General features: G+C 37.4%; 1 long non-coding RNA gene across 3 annotated transcripts in view; it reads right to left on the reverse strand.

Annotated features, from left to right (window-relative positions):
• LOC108493401 overlaps nt 1–14,220 on the reverse strand; it is a 54,593-nt gene that overhangs the window by 18,666 nt on the left and 21,707 nt on the right. For all 3 annotated transcript variants that reach the window (XR_001873462.1, XR_001873461.1, XR_001873460.1), the window contains one exon: nt 13,310–13,550. This is a non-coding gene — a long non-coding RNA (uncharacterized LOC108493401). The remainder of the gene's footprint in view (nt 1–13,309; nt 13,551–14,220) is intronic.

The following is a 14,220-nucleotide window of genomic DNA, read 5'->3' on the forward strand; positions in this document are numbered from 1 at the left end:
AAAGAAAATTCAATTTAAATGTCATCCTGTTCTTCACTACATTTTTGTTAACTTGTTCGTGGATATTTTTTTTAAAGAGAAGTTATGATTTATCAAATGAAACATGATCTGGATTAAAAATATCTGAATATTATTTCAGTATCTCCAGGTATCAGCACCCTGACCTTGTAACATCCTTTATTTTTGTTCCTTAGAAAGAATAAGTTACAGAAAAATATATTCACCATTAATTCATATGGTGAAGACTGAGACAAATCTTTCACCATACTGTAGTACTCACCATCCTTAACTATAGTTCAGCAAATTTACAGATTTTCATGCAGGTTTTCTGATTTCACTTTATTGATGACTTAAGCTTTATTTGGTCTTCCATATCTCTGGTTATTTGTTTCATAGGTTTCCCACATCTCTAAATTCTCATCTTTCTCTCCTTTTTATTTCATTCAGTTTGTCAAAACTGCCATTTGTTGAAGAATTCCTGTTTGCTTAGGAATAAACAACTTGAGCCTTGCCTTTGCTCTTACCATTCTGCTTTTTGTTGTATCTATCTCTGTTAAGAAATGCTTCCAGGTGGCCTTCACACTGGTTTCTAATAATTTTCACATTTTAAAGTAGCTATATCTGTAGGAATTTTTTTTCCCAGATTTGTCATTACACAAAATATTTCTTTTTAAACCAAAGTGTAAGGGTGATAATTAACTATTAACTTATTCCTTTGGAACGTTTATCAGAGGGTTTTAATGAAGGTGTCTAAATTTAGGTTGAAAAATAAGTAATTTTTTTTTCTGAAGCACTGAGCTCTCTGGCACCAAATGGAACTGCTCAGCATTTTTAAATCATTATATTTGGAAGTAAAATTTTGCATATCGCTTATTTTTAAAATCTTGAACCATGTCATTTCAGAGAGAGGAAACAAACTTTACATTGCATTCCAGATGCCCAAAACAAGCAAAAAACATCCACAAAACTATGTCTGCAACATTTTAGAAATCTTAGAGAAAGCAGGTCTGCTCTGTACATGCTTTAGGGCCAACTCATAAACAAAAACTTTATGAGCTGAAATCTGAGGACACTAATTGCTAAAGATAATAGAGCAATTTAAATCTCTTCCTTTGTACATAATATTAATTACCAACATTTTCACAGTACTGCCATCAACAGAACATACCCAAAGCCCACAGAAATTATTTAGTGACCTGAGCCTTTCTTTTCTATAGCTATGTATAGATTGACATACTTTCTGCAGAAGTATGTCAATAACTTCATCAACTGAAGTCAACTTCATCAACTTGACTTCAGTTAATGAAGTTATTCACTCAATAAAAAATAAATGCTTGAACAAAGTTTCTTGGTTTCTTATTTAGCTATTTTTCCAGAATTTCCCATAAACAAGATGGTTGCAAGAAGAGTATTTGCAAAGCAACTGTAAAGGGCATTATTCTGCCACACCAAATTAGTTAGTCTGGAGCTCTAATTGACTTTCTTTGTCTTTATGTCAGAAGATAAACAAAAGATTCAGAAGAAATAAAAAAAAAAAAGGTCAAAGTAAAACAGTACGTTTTGTTTTGTTTTTAAAATAACCAAAATCAAAGCAAAATTTTTTATTTTAAATAGATTAAACTTTAGGTTCAATAGGAATCTCTGAACTCAGTTCTGAATCACTTCAACCTAGCTGTCACTTTTNCCACAAATTTCAAAAGCCAGTGGACTTCTTCACACTTAAAAAAACTTTTATTTCTTCAAGAAATTCTAGAGTAAGTCAAAGAAAAATATTTTAAGAAACTGCTTCAGAGTTTCACATGATGTAATTCAAGTCTCACGTGATGTAAAGCCCTTCCCTTAATAAATTACTTGGTTAATTACAGCTCCGCCAGCAAAGAGAAGTGCTGTCACACATCAGCACTAAAGCTGTAGTTTCCCTCTGTTATTTCAAGCAACAGATTAGATAGTAATCTAATGTGAGGCACTTATTTCAAATACAGGAAAAAGAATATCCATTTTAAATCAACAATAACATATTAATGTTCATCATTATTATTACCAGTTTTGATGGCCTTCTTCCCCAAGAGGCTCTTACCTTCTTGAGACAACTAACTTCTGCTGCTAAAAAGATTTAATATGTGGTAGATGTCGTGTTTGAAAATATTTACTATATCAAAATCAATTTACTTATTTTTTTAATACTAGTTCAAATACCAGAAAGTGTTTCCTAACAAGACCATAAAAACCTTCCAGTACATTTTGGTACCGAATACACAGATGAGAGTAAGTTCTCAGTGAGGGTAAATATCATGTCTTCATCTACTCCTAAATGATTTATTCCCTCTGATGATCTGCCCTGTTAAATAACCATTTCTTGGTTCCTTGTTTCCCATCTGCAGTAGCAGACCTCACTCACAACAGCGAGTAAAGAAACAAATGGAATGATGTGGATTGACTCACTCTGAAGATAACACAAAATGGAAATTCCTACCAGAGAAGTACTTGAAGACATGTTGTCAATAATATCCTCAGTCATTAAAAGACCAGTGCATTCAGTGTTGGCAAATCTTTTGAGACAGGATATAAAACTCTTCTCAAAGGAGATCACCTAGGCTCTTCTCTGAAGATCCCATTCAGGCTCTCCACCAATGTACAGACAGACAGACAGGCCTGTCACTAACTTCCTTGAGCCACTCGAGCCTATTTATAACTCCATCTTCCTATCTGTAAAACCACAATAGGATCTGCACCTATAGCCCGAGTCTATTTCCACAATGGTCATAATTGGTAATAGTATCTTTTTTAAAAAGAGAACTCAAACACACAGAGACTTTCCAGCAGCAGATGTGGCATGTTCCACAGGTAGCATGTCACACGGATTTCTGTGCCCTGCTGTCCCTGATAGACTTACTGGTTTGTCAATATTTCTCCAGCAGAAGACTTAATGCAAAGTACATAATCTTGTCTTAATTTTACTAGGAATTTAGGAGACCTACATATTAGAAAGTCATCTGGTAATGACCGATATTATAAAGCTCCCTCACATTTGTCATTTAAAAGTAAAATTCCCATCAGCTGGGAAGTTAAATTATAATACAAGGGAAGTGGAGGTAGAGAAGAACTAAAAACCTTTTCCTTTTTTTTTTTTAGTCTGTTTGCATCACATATATCCAAGTCGTTGTCTTTTAGGTCAAACAGTCCCAGGTACACAAGTTGCTGAGCAACACAGTGACACCCTTATGAAGAGCAAGCTGCCCTGTTCAAATTTAGTGAATATGTCTTCAGATTCTAATGAGTTTACATAATATTGTGTCCATAAATTAAAAGGATTTGGGGGTTATTCTTCAAAAATATTGCAAGTGTGGGTTGCCCATCACTTTGTATCTTCCATATTTAACTGCTTTATGGAAAATTATGTAAAATAGGAATGCCCTACGGCAAAAGTAAGAGTACTTATGGCCAGTACTTATTTGCACAGGGGTGGGTACCTAATGAGCCACCTTGCAAGGCAGATGTGAAGCCCCACGTGTTATCTTGCTTTCATTCCCATTCCACCGGGGCAAGCCTGGCTCAGGCCAAGCCCAAGGGGGTGCCATGTTTGGGACCCGCTCCCCTCGGCAGGGCGGGAGCCGCACCGTGCTGTCAGCACTAGAGGGCACTCCGGGATTAGGAAGCACTGCTCGGTGCTCCCTGGGGTGTTGGAGGCTCTGCCGCCTTGGGACAGGCTGAGTGCCCATCACGTATTTCCCACCAGGAAACCCTTGGCATGATGAAAGCAACGCACTCTCTACGCTCAGCCCAAGGAAGGGGGAGCGGAGGGTGTTATGCTGCCAGTGAGGACCTGACCAGGTGATTTTGCAACTTTGTCAGCAGAGATAAATAATAGTCACCCTAAGTGTTAAATAAAGCTTGGGAAGAAGTGATGTGGCTCTTCCCAAAGGAATGTGTAGCACTTCTCAGTCACTGTGCTGGGTTTCTTTCCTCATGGGGTAATAAGTGTTACTTTGGCTTTTTCTCCAAAAGCCTGTTCTTAAAGAAGCTCGGTTTGCGACTACTCATACATCTTGCAGAAAATGCCATGCCTTCATGAAAGAACATCTCCACCTCCTCCCTAGCAAAGCAGAGAGAACAGCAGACTTCCAGAGGTCTGCCTTTCCTCAGGTGCAAATGAGAAAGCTGTTTAAGAAGTGTACAGCTAATGGGCTAAAGCACGAAGGAGGGAAAAGAGCTAGTCTACCAGGTTGTCACTTTCCAAAAGGGAGAAGAAAACCCCCACTGAAGTTCAGAAGACTGCCCACAGCTGGAACACAAGAGGAGCCTGTTCCTAGTGAGCTTCACTATCCTTTTTGTGATGGGAGACTTAAATCAACCTTAAACTATCTCCAGCTGTGCTTTAGGAAGTTTAGCCTTAAATAGTCTCATGATGTTGATTCTAAAATACTCCCTCCATGACTAATTCATATTTTTCCTTGATATTTAATCTAATTTGCTGCAGGCTAATCCCCTTAGTTTTTGGCCTGTTGACAAATGAAAATGACTAGTCCCTGTGATCCTCTTCGTTCTCTGTTTGAATCTATGGATAATTATCTCTTCCATGTCTTTCTTCTGTTTCTTCGATACCTTCTAGAGCATAAACACATCTGCTAATCTTCTTTCTAGTTAAGAGAGAAGATTCCAGGTTTAAAGAGGTGGTTGAAGCAGACACTATCAGCAAGTTGCAGGTAAATGCTACATTCCTCACACATCTATTTGGATTAAATTCTTTTATGCCTAAGTGATTTTAATTACCACCTATAGGTTCTTACTGAAATACCTATTCCTGAGATGTTTTCCTCCTTGATCTTCTTGGTAATATATCAGGGTACCTTCTTCACTGCTCCTGTTGGCTTTAGTTTAACAGCTATTACATGCTTCATTAATATTTTAAGTAACACATACTATAATCTAATGCTCAATATGACCCTTTCAAATGGTAATAGGTTTGGTCTTGATCCTAAAATATAATATTCCACAGATCCTTTACAGAATGCTGCTCAGTGATTGAGATATATATATATGTATATGTGTATGTATATGTGCATATATGTATATGTATATGTGTATATATATATGGAAATTTGCTCAACAAAAACTGGCATGCTATGGCCACCAAATTTCTGGTGCCTAAGAAGACAATGTCTCTTTGTCATCCTAGAGGAAAGTTTGTGTTCTTTCGTTTAAAAAATATTCTGAAAATCCAGACTGCAAAAAAAGATGGCTCAGTAGTTTGTGCAGCAAGCGGGATGAAACTCCAAGTTCCAGCCCAAGTTTTCATAGGCAGCCTTGGGCAGCTATTTTACCTACCCTGCATCTCCCAATTTCACTTCTATAAACTGAAGATAAGGTTCGTTTCCCACCTGGGAAATGCATTGATACTAGTGAAATATTTGGATGCTATAGAAGAAGAGCTAGGCAAAGCTTGTGTGCAATCAAATTATAGAACTGCTAAAAGATAAACAAAACAAATAAGATTTAATATTCTTCAGCTTCTGTTTACCTACTTTCAACACTAGAAATTCCCTGGACTCACAGCTACTCCCTTGTGTTGTCTTCATAACTGAAGCCTTGAGCTGGCCAGATAACTCAAACTCAAGCAAAGCCGCACATGAGCTGCCTCAGTGTGGCAGCTGGTTTAGGCACCCCAGCCCCAGTGGTGGCTGGGACAAACAAACAAATTCCTTGGCACGTGGATTTTTTTCTGTTTTGGAGTACCACGCACTAAGCAACATATAATCAACGCAACAAAGCTTTTAACCTGTTTTGGCTATATTTTAAAAAGAAATCATTTGGTGACTAAAATGGAGAATGAGAAACTCCATCTTGAAGAGATGATTTTTGTAATAACAACCACTCTGCCTTACAGAAAGTGGTGCCCGTGTCCTCTAAAGCAAAAATCCATCCCACAGGCCAAATTCTGCAATCTTGGTCATGCAGGCATCACCTACAAAATAGTGCCCAGTGATGGAATGTATCTTTTTCTAATGAAAAATTGTTAATTTAAGCATGCTACAGCTATATATGAGAAGCCATCCGGGAAAAAGCAAATTATGCAAGCTGAGCCTAATTTCTAAGCCCTTGTCCCACAGAATTACTTAAACACATGAACCCAGAATTTTTCAGATAACTGTGGAGCATTTTAGCAATATAAGGCAAGTGCAGAAAGTACTGGACACGCTGTTTATGTGCTGCACAGTCTCAGGGAGTGTTCACAGGGAATATGAGGGCCTCCCCGTGAATGTGTGTAAACAGTGAATGTACAGGTCTGCCAGACAGAATATCTAGCACTTGTAAAATTGTGCTCATGTACACCAAAGGGCTGTGTCACAGGGATGGAAATTCCAGGTATAATAAGCAGTTCCTCAGAAGCTTCCCAAATTTTCTATGGGAGAAAAAATAATATTCAGGGGAAAATGCACATATATCAACCCTGTTATCAAATATTTTATTTTGATTTCGTCAACCTGCTGGGCAGCAACCACTGATGAACGTAAGTTATCTCAACAAAGTGGATGGAAGTACTCACATATCGGCATGTAAATAGGTGGCTGCAGGATTCTGAGCCTGCTTCACAATTAAACTTTACTGCCAATGGCACTAAAGATGTAATTAGCATTATTGTAATAACGGTATCATCTTTTGTCTTGTTTTTTTAGAAAAAGGAAATATAATGTCAGTCAGCATGAGAGGAGTGCTGGACCTGCCGAGTTTTACAGAACACTGTAAGCATCTTGCTAGTGCAAATAAGAGCAACTCACCATAAAATAAAGGGAACAAACACTATCCACTCAACAGCATAGAGCACAATGTTGTTCTTTATTATTTTATTTAAAAGGGGCAGATTTATTCGGTCATAAATTAATAATTCAGAAGGTATAAGAAGGCACAGCCAATTAGCTGCAGTAATTTGCATTTTTATGCTCCTTCATTAGTTTTCTAAGGTTCTTCTCTCCTATTATAGGAATGCAAATGCCATCTTCCAAAAGGTGAATAGCCAACCTGTTATTTGTTTGCATGGTAATGAAGCCTTTTCAATTATTAAAAGACCAAATAATTTAATAATTTTTAAGAAAAATTTTTGTTGCTATAATATCTCTTCTTTGTGTTGTTTTCTATGAAACATGCTTTTTAAATGTAATTTGTTTTAACCTGAAGCAGAGAGTTTATCAGGTGACTGATTTTCTGGGGCTCCTAAAATCATGCCTAACTTTAATCATGTGAGTAAATCCCTTAAAGGAAGGTATTAAAATCCTTTCTTAATTTAGAGGCTGACAAATAACTCGGTGTATGATGTCTTTGTTTGCAGCCTAGGGTCTCTTTACCCTTTGTGCACGAATAAATTGAGAAGGCTTTAACACATGTATTTGGCTGTTAGGGGAACTTCCCTTTCTTATGCCCCATGCCTCAGATATCTGCTGGCACAAGCACCTTCAAAAGCTTCGTGCTGCCTGCCCCAGGGATCTCCCTTTTGGTCATTACTATCTATGGGCACAGTCTTGCTGAAGTTGACCTCTTTAGCTTCTGAGAAATACTCCTGAGGCCAGCAAGGTTACAGCTGAAAGTCCTCCTGCAGCATGACTAAAGCCCTGGTCACTGGAGTGCTGCAGGGCAGCTGTACTTGCTTCGTCTCTGCCTTCCCATGAAGGGCACCAGCAAATCCCATTGGCTTCCCAGAGAGCTGCTCCTAACCTGCAGCTGGCCTGACACGTACTTATTTTTCCATTTTTACTCCGGTATTTTCCTTTCCAAATGCTTTCCATGTGAGGCCATTTCATTTTATTTTTATAATTATTTTATTTTTAATACAGCCCCTCATTCCAGATGCAGATAGTACATACACACGCTCAAGTATACGTATAAGCAAAGTAATGCTGAGGCTGCACATTTAAAGACATTTATCTGAGGCAGAGTGTAACCCAAAAGAACTCTACACATATTTCAGAGAACCGGTGGGTACTAACATTAAAAAAAAAAAAGGGGGAAAAAAATTAAAACCTAGAGAATTAAGCAAAGATATGGTACGTTTTCAGAGGCAACTTCTGAAGGGACCTGGCTCTTCAGGTTGCTGTGAATGCTATCAAATGGCTGAAGAAGCCATAGGAAGCCTGCCCTTCTCTGTTTACCTCTACAGAATGCTTGTCTTTTGGGATGTTTGGTCTTTCTAGGGGCAACTTGAAGCAGTGCTCTCTCACAAGGACCATGGAACCTCTTCCCAGCCCACTGATATCCGCTCCATGCTGTTCTCCCATCAGTTCAGCTTTTCTTTCTTTTAGCAGAGGTGGTGTTCACAAACTGTACAGATCATCTTGGAATTTTTTTGGCAGCAAATGACATACAAAAAGGCACTGTTTTTTTCATTTCACTGATAGTGCAGATAGCATGTCTGTAACATGGGCCAAATGACCAACCATGCAAGCAGCAGGGTTTATTGGTGCGGGGTTTTTTCTTCTTTTTTATGTAAACTTCTTGGTAAAGGCTGCATGTGAAGACCAGGCTCTGAATCACTCCAAGCAGGAAGGGCAGGGTAGCAGAGGAATGGATGGCTGAATTAGCTCTAAGAGCTATGACTCAGTGGCAAGTGACATTATGCCAGCAGGTATAACAAGGTGAAACAGGTGCCAGCAGGTGCAGTGAGAAAGGAGAAACAAATGGCTTGAGTTAATATGTACTTTTAACTAGAACTGAACAAAACGAACAAACAAACAAAAAATGTTGAGCAAATAAACCCATCTGAAAGCATAAAGAAGAATATTTTCTATCATAGTAGTGGCAGGAGTCTCTATCTATGCCCTTACTCCAGCCCCTCCATCACCTCCTTCCCTTGTCCCCCAGCCCAGCTCCAACACAGCTCCTGCATGACCCCATGCAAGGGGACAAGGGTGGGCCCACAGGCAGGCTGGGCTGTCAGTTGTATTCCCACAGGAGGACAGAGCCTCCTGACTTCAAGAGTTAATCTCTGCAGCTGCAGTGCATTATGCTTTCCCTTTCCTACATGGACAGAAATAAGCAATTCTGAACATGCTTAATTGGAGATGAAAGACTAGATTTTGTAATCTAGGTGAATTTCTGTTTTTTACATCAACCAGAAAAATCAATCTTTTATTCCATAGCAAAGAATTTGAACATTTCACAGCTTATATGCCTGATATTTGGCTTACAAATTAAAATTATTTGCGAAGCACATTTTTAAAGAACGTCACTAAGACCTTGTGCAGATCATCTCAACAGAACAACATGAGCATTTTGTATTTTTGACTAAAATATATTAATATTAGAAGGGATCTATTGATTATTTAATGTGACTTCTGTCATTACACATCTACAGGACTCCTCTAAGTGAATTTCTGTATTAAGACTGATAATGCAGCTAAGATAGACTGAAAACTGATCATGGTTTCGAATTTTCTGTTCAGAGAAAGTCCACTGCAGGCCTCAGTAAGTTTTTCCTGTGGTCAATTCGCTTCTCTGTGGTAAGTTACTTTAAGCTTAAATTTCTCTAATTCCAGGCAATGGATTTTGCTAATCTTTTCCAGAGAAATTAAGAATGCCTTTGTACCACTTTTCCGTTCTTTAGTAAATCAAGAGTTTGAAATTTAGTCTCTCATTTTCAGCATATTTTGCAGTCCTTTAACTCATCCAGAGTTCCTATCAAACCCTTCTTTTTAAAGAAAACCAAATAAATAAGAATGTTAAACAAACAAACAAACAAAACAAAACAAAACAAAAACAAAAAACAAAAAAAAAAACAACAAAAAAAAAACACAAGGAAGAAGACCAAAATGCTTTCCTACAGGGTAAGGTCAGCAGGGATGAAACATGGTGGCTGGCTGCTGAACCCCAGCACAGGCACAAGGGAGGAGTTGTGCAGTGCCCCACTTTCTCCTCTATCAGAGGCACGAAGCACCAGGCCAGACCTCGCCAAGGAGCTACTGTCTGTGTAGCACTTTCCCTTCTCCCTCACAGTAAATCTTTGCCTGAATAATGCAAGCTCCCTGCTTTTATTCATATTCTCCTCATTATACGCCAATGATCATTTTAGCACTTTGGCCGTGGCGCACCGCTGGAGCTCCACGTGTATCTGATTATCCATCATAAAATCAAATCCTTTTCAGTCCCTATTTCCCAGCATGGAGTCTTTTCCATCCAACAAGTGTAGCTCACACTGTTCTCTCTGCACAGACTTCCAAAAAAATAACTTGTTCCATTTTGTAAAGAAATTCAGATTGCTCTCTGTCATTCACCAGCCTTATTTATCATTTAATCCTCTACCAGTTTTAGTGGTATAGGAAAACTTCATCAACAAAATGTCATGTTTTCTTATCTCATTAAGAAAGATAATGTGTGGGGGGATGAATCTCACAAGGAACAAATTCTCACTATGATGGTTCTTCATTTATGGTTATAGGACCTATTTATTTTTAATTAAATTCATAGATGTTAGGTGGGTTTTCTGTTGCTTTATTTTCTTAACAAAATGTCTTCTAGTGTGAATACATGTCCTTTCAAAAAGTTTATGACATCAACAATATTATCTTGATTGAAAAGAACTTGTAATCTCATCAAAGGATGGGATCAAATTAGTCTGACAAAAATTATTTTTGTGAAGCTAATGTTGATGGACATTAATTGTGTTTGAGCAATCTCAACTTGATAGGCCTCTAATTTCCTGAGTTAGTTCTGTTATCATCTTTAAATATTGGCACACATTAGATTTTTCCCAACTTGAAAATTCCCATGTTTCAACACTGTAATCACCAAAGCAAAATGCCCATGGGGGTCTTTTGCTAGTTCTTTTAAAACTATCAGATGCAAGTTAAGTACACATGCAAACTTTAAATGTCTAAATTAAACAAACTGCTGTGTAACTGGTTAAAATTAAAAGGACTGCATCATCATGTCATATAACTACCATCTGGCTTTCCCCAAATGCAGACACCAAGTGACTGAGATTCTGCTTTTCATGAATTCTGCTATCATCATACAACCACAGAACAACAATATTATCAGGATTCCCAGTACAGCCAGGAACTCCTTTCTCTACCTTTTCCTTTTTAGATCTGCTAACCATAGATTTTTTGTCTTTAACATTTTGCTTCCACTATCTACTTTCTAAAATCCAAGACAATTGTTATTATGACTGTTCCAGCTTTCTTTTTCTGTGTTTCACTATGATTTAGAGATGCTTTTCATTTTACTTTGACCCGTACTGTTCTTTCTTTAAATCACTGCAACAACATCATTCTGAAAATGCAATTTCGGAATCTAGTAAAATGTTATTCAACAATGGACAATTATCTTTCTCATCTTTCTGTTTACATTTTCTTCAGCTGATTGTCTCAAAATTATTTTCAGCTTTATTAAATTGTCCTTTTCAACCCCCCCCAAGAACATGTATTCTTGGCAGAACTCACAATAAAAATGTAATCAGATAAAATCAGTTTCAACTATTTTTTCAGTTCTGTGATTAACTCTTTATTTTTTAAGGTCTTATATAGAGTTCTGCTCCATTAGATACAATTTTTGTTTATATAGAAAATTCAAAGGGTGCCTTAAAAACAACAACCTGATTTTTCACATCTCTTTTGAACTGATACCAACCCATAAAAATTTTTGTTCTTGCTATATATTGTAGCTCAACAGTTGCACAGCTAATTGTCTTATTCTCTAGTCTGTTTGCACATTTCCAGCAGGCCACAGCTAGCAATCTCTCTTGTGATTTGATTGTACAGAATCCTTCTCTATATATCAGTGGCCTGTAATTTGAACTTGAGCGAGGCCATTTTAGAACAGGATGTCTCTCATACTGCTGCATTTTTCATTCAATCTTTTCAACATAGACTGTTACAGCCAATAATTTTAACATTATCAGTATGGGAATTTTCCTATTTGTTTTCAGAACACCTATCTTTACGCTAATTAATGAGAAATTTCCACTTTGTATATCGCATATAATAAATGAAATGCTGTACATATTAGAATCAAATATTTTGCAATTAATCTGTTATTAAATATTCTTACATTTCACTTTTATGGTTGTATTGGCCACAGACAAGGTCAGATAACTTAACTGAAGTCAGTGGGAAATACCAGGAAAAGCAGATATTCCCTGTTTATTTCTCTCTGTTTTATTGTCTTACAATCCGTCTACTGGTTATAATGAGTATGAAGTATGACTGAGTCTAGACAAATGTGTTAAGGGCTTCTATTAGCAAAATTCTTGGTACAGCTGTCATTATTTTTTTAAGTTGCTATGGAGACTTACTAGTTTGAGGCATCACGATGATTTTCCATAGCAATACTGCTTTGGCTCCAGTGCATACCCCAAAACAACCATGAATGTCCTCTAGGATAATTTATCTCCAGTTGGACACACTAAAATATCTACACAATTGCCTAGAATATGGTAGAAAGCAATAAAATGTGAAAAAGGACTGACCTACTTGCTAAAACTATTGTTAGATAGAATGAGTTTCATAATTAAGATTTCAGTTAAAAATAGGTAAAAATACATAGTTGGGAGAAAATAGGAAAGGCAGACTATTTTGTCAAAATAATATTTTTATGCTTTCCCAATATTTTAGATTTTAAACCTCAAGACCAGAACACCCTTCTAAACCTCCGACTTCTCGGAAGTTAAAATACTCAATTTTGGCAGGTATATTTTCTTCCTCTTTATGCTTAAACACAAATAACTATTTTCCTTTTTAGCTAATTGCTGCTTTATGGAATTGTGGAAGGACCACATTTTAAGAATTGCATAGCCCAGTGGCAATACTGTCAAATGGTAAAAATCATAAACTATCTTTATATGGACAAAGCATATAGCTATTATATGGATGAATGAAAATCTCTCACTGCAGACATGTAAAATATTCTGTTCTGAATTTAAAATACTCAGGACCCGATATATCTTGCACCAAACGTGCAGAAATATAAGCAACCAGGAGTAATTGGTTTTACACCAATGGAAGCAGAGTACAGGAAGTCACTCCAGGCTGGGAGTGAGGTGGACCTCACCTCCCAGAAGTCCTGAGCAGAGGGAAAACGCACTGAAAAGTTTACTTCCCACCATTTATTTTCACTGATGCTCCTCAGCACTTTGTTGCAGCCTCTATCCCTTTGCAGGAGTAACCCAACACAGCCTTCTAGAGACAAAAAAGGACAGCAGTTCAAGAGAAAAACAAAAGGAAAGTCAATCAAAGAAATTTTTGCCACTCCAGTGATACTTCAGAATGTTATTGATTAATTCAAATAACTGATTCATTATACAAAAAGGCCAAAGAAAAATTACCTCTGTTGAAAAAAAGATTGAGGTTCTCAGCCCCATGACTTCTACTCTCTTGGGGAGGAGCAGCCGAGGAGATGATCTCACACTCACTTGCAGCCCTTGAGTGGGGTTCCAAAGGAGCAACAGCCCTGTTGCCCCTTATTTCTCATCGTCACTAATGTCCCCACACCTGGCTTGTCTTAGGTCTTGGATAACTCAGGGCTACAGCTGGATATTTTTCCTATGTTTATCAGTTTCCTGAAGCCTATTGATAAAGAAAAAATAATAACAACAGTAAAAAACCCTTCCTATATTTCTCTTAATAATTTTCTTTCACTATTTCGAAGAAGCACCAAGAGACATCTTCAATTTTTTAGATGTGTTCCGTTTTTTTATTTTCCTATTTTTTCCCACTGAGCGTTAATTTTGTTTGCAGATATTTTGCTTGCATTGCCAATATATTTTCCATTAACATACCCCTTTGTAAGCACACGCAGACCACATGATGCTCATCTAAGAACTTTTTCCAATAAAATTGCTGCATGGTGTGTATAACTTTGAGTGTTTCACCTCAGCAAGATACTTTTTTGTTGAAAAAAAATTTTTTTTTCAAACAACTTGGATTCTCTGCACAGTAGAGATACTGACTTACAGCAAGACTACATTGGGTTGCAAGCCTCTGAGCAGGTTTTGAACTAGTGACCAACTGACTGAATGGCCAATCTGGTGCTATGGACACAGACATGTAAGGTAATTAAATTCTGTAACAAGAAAGCAGAACAGCACTTTCATTTATAACCATGTGGGAAATTCTTATCAGTGCCTGACATATGGCTTATTTTTTTCTGAAAACAAGCTCACATGGAATACATCTATTGCAATGCAAGAAATTAAAGATGCTTCAAGCTTGAAGCATCTGGTGTAAATGGGCATTG

This window comes from Lepidothrix coronata, unplaced genomic scaffold (assembly GCF_001604755.1).
Source record: "Lepidothrix coronata isolate B3197 unplaced genomic scaffold, Lepidothrix_coronata-1.0 Scaffold16, whole genome shotgun sequence".
Taxonomy (NCBI): domain Eukaryota; kingdom Metazoa; phylum Chordata; class Aves; order Passeriformes; family Pipridae; genus Lepidothrix; species Lepidothrix coronata.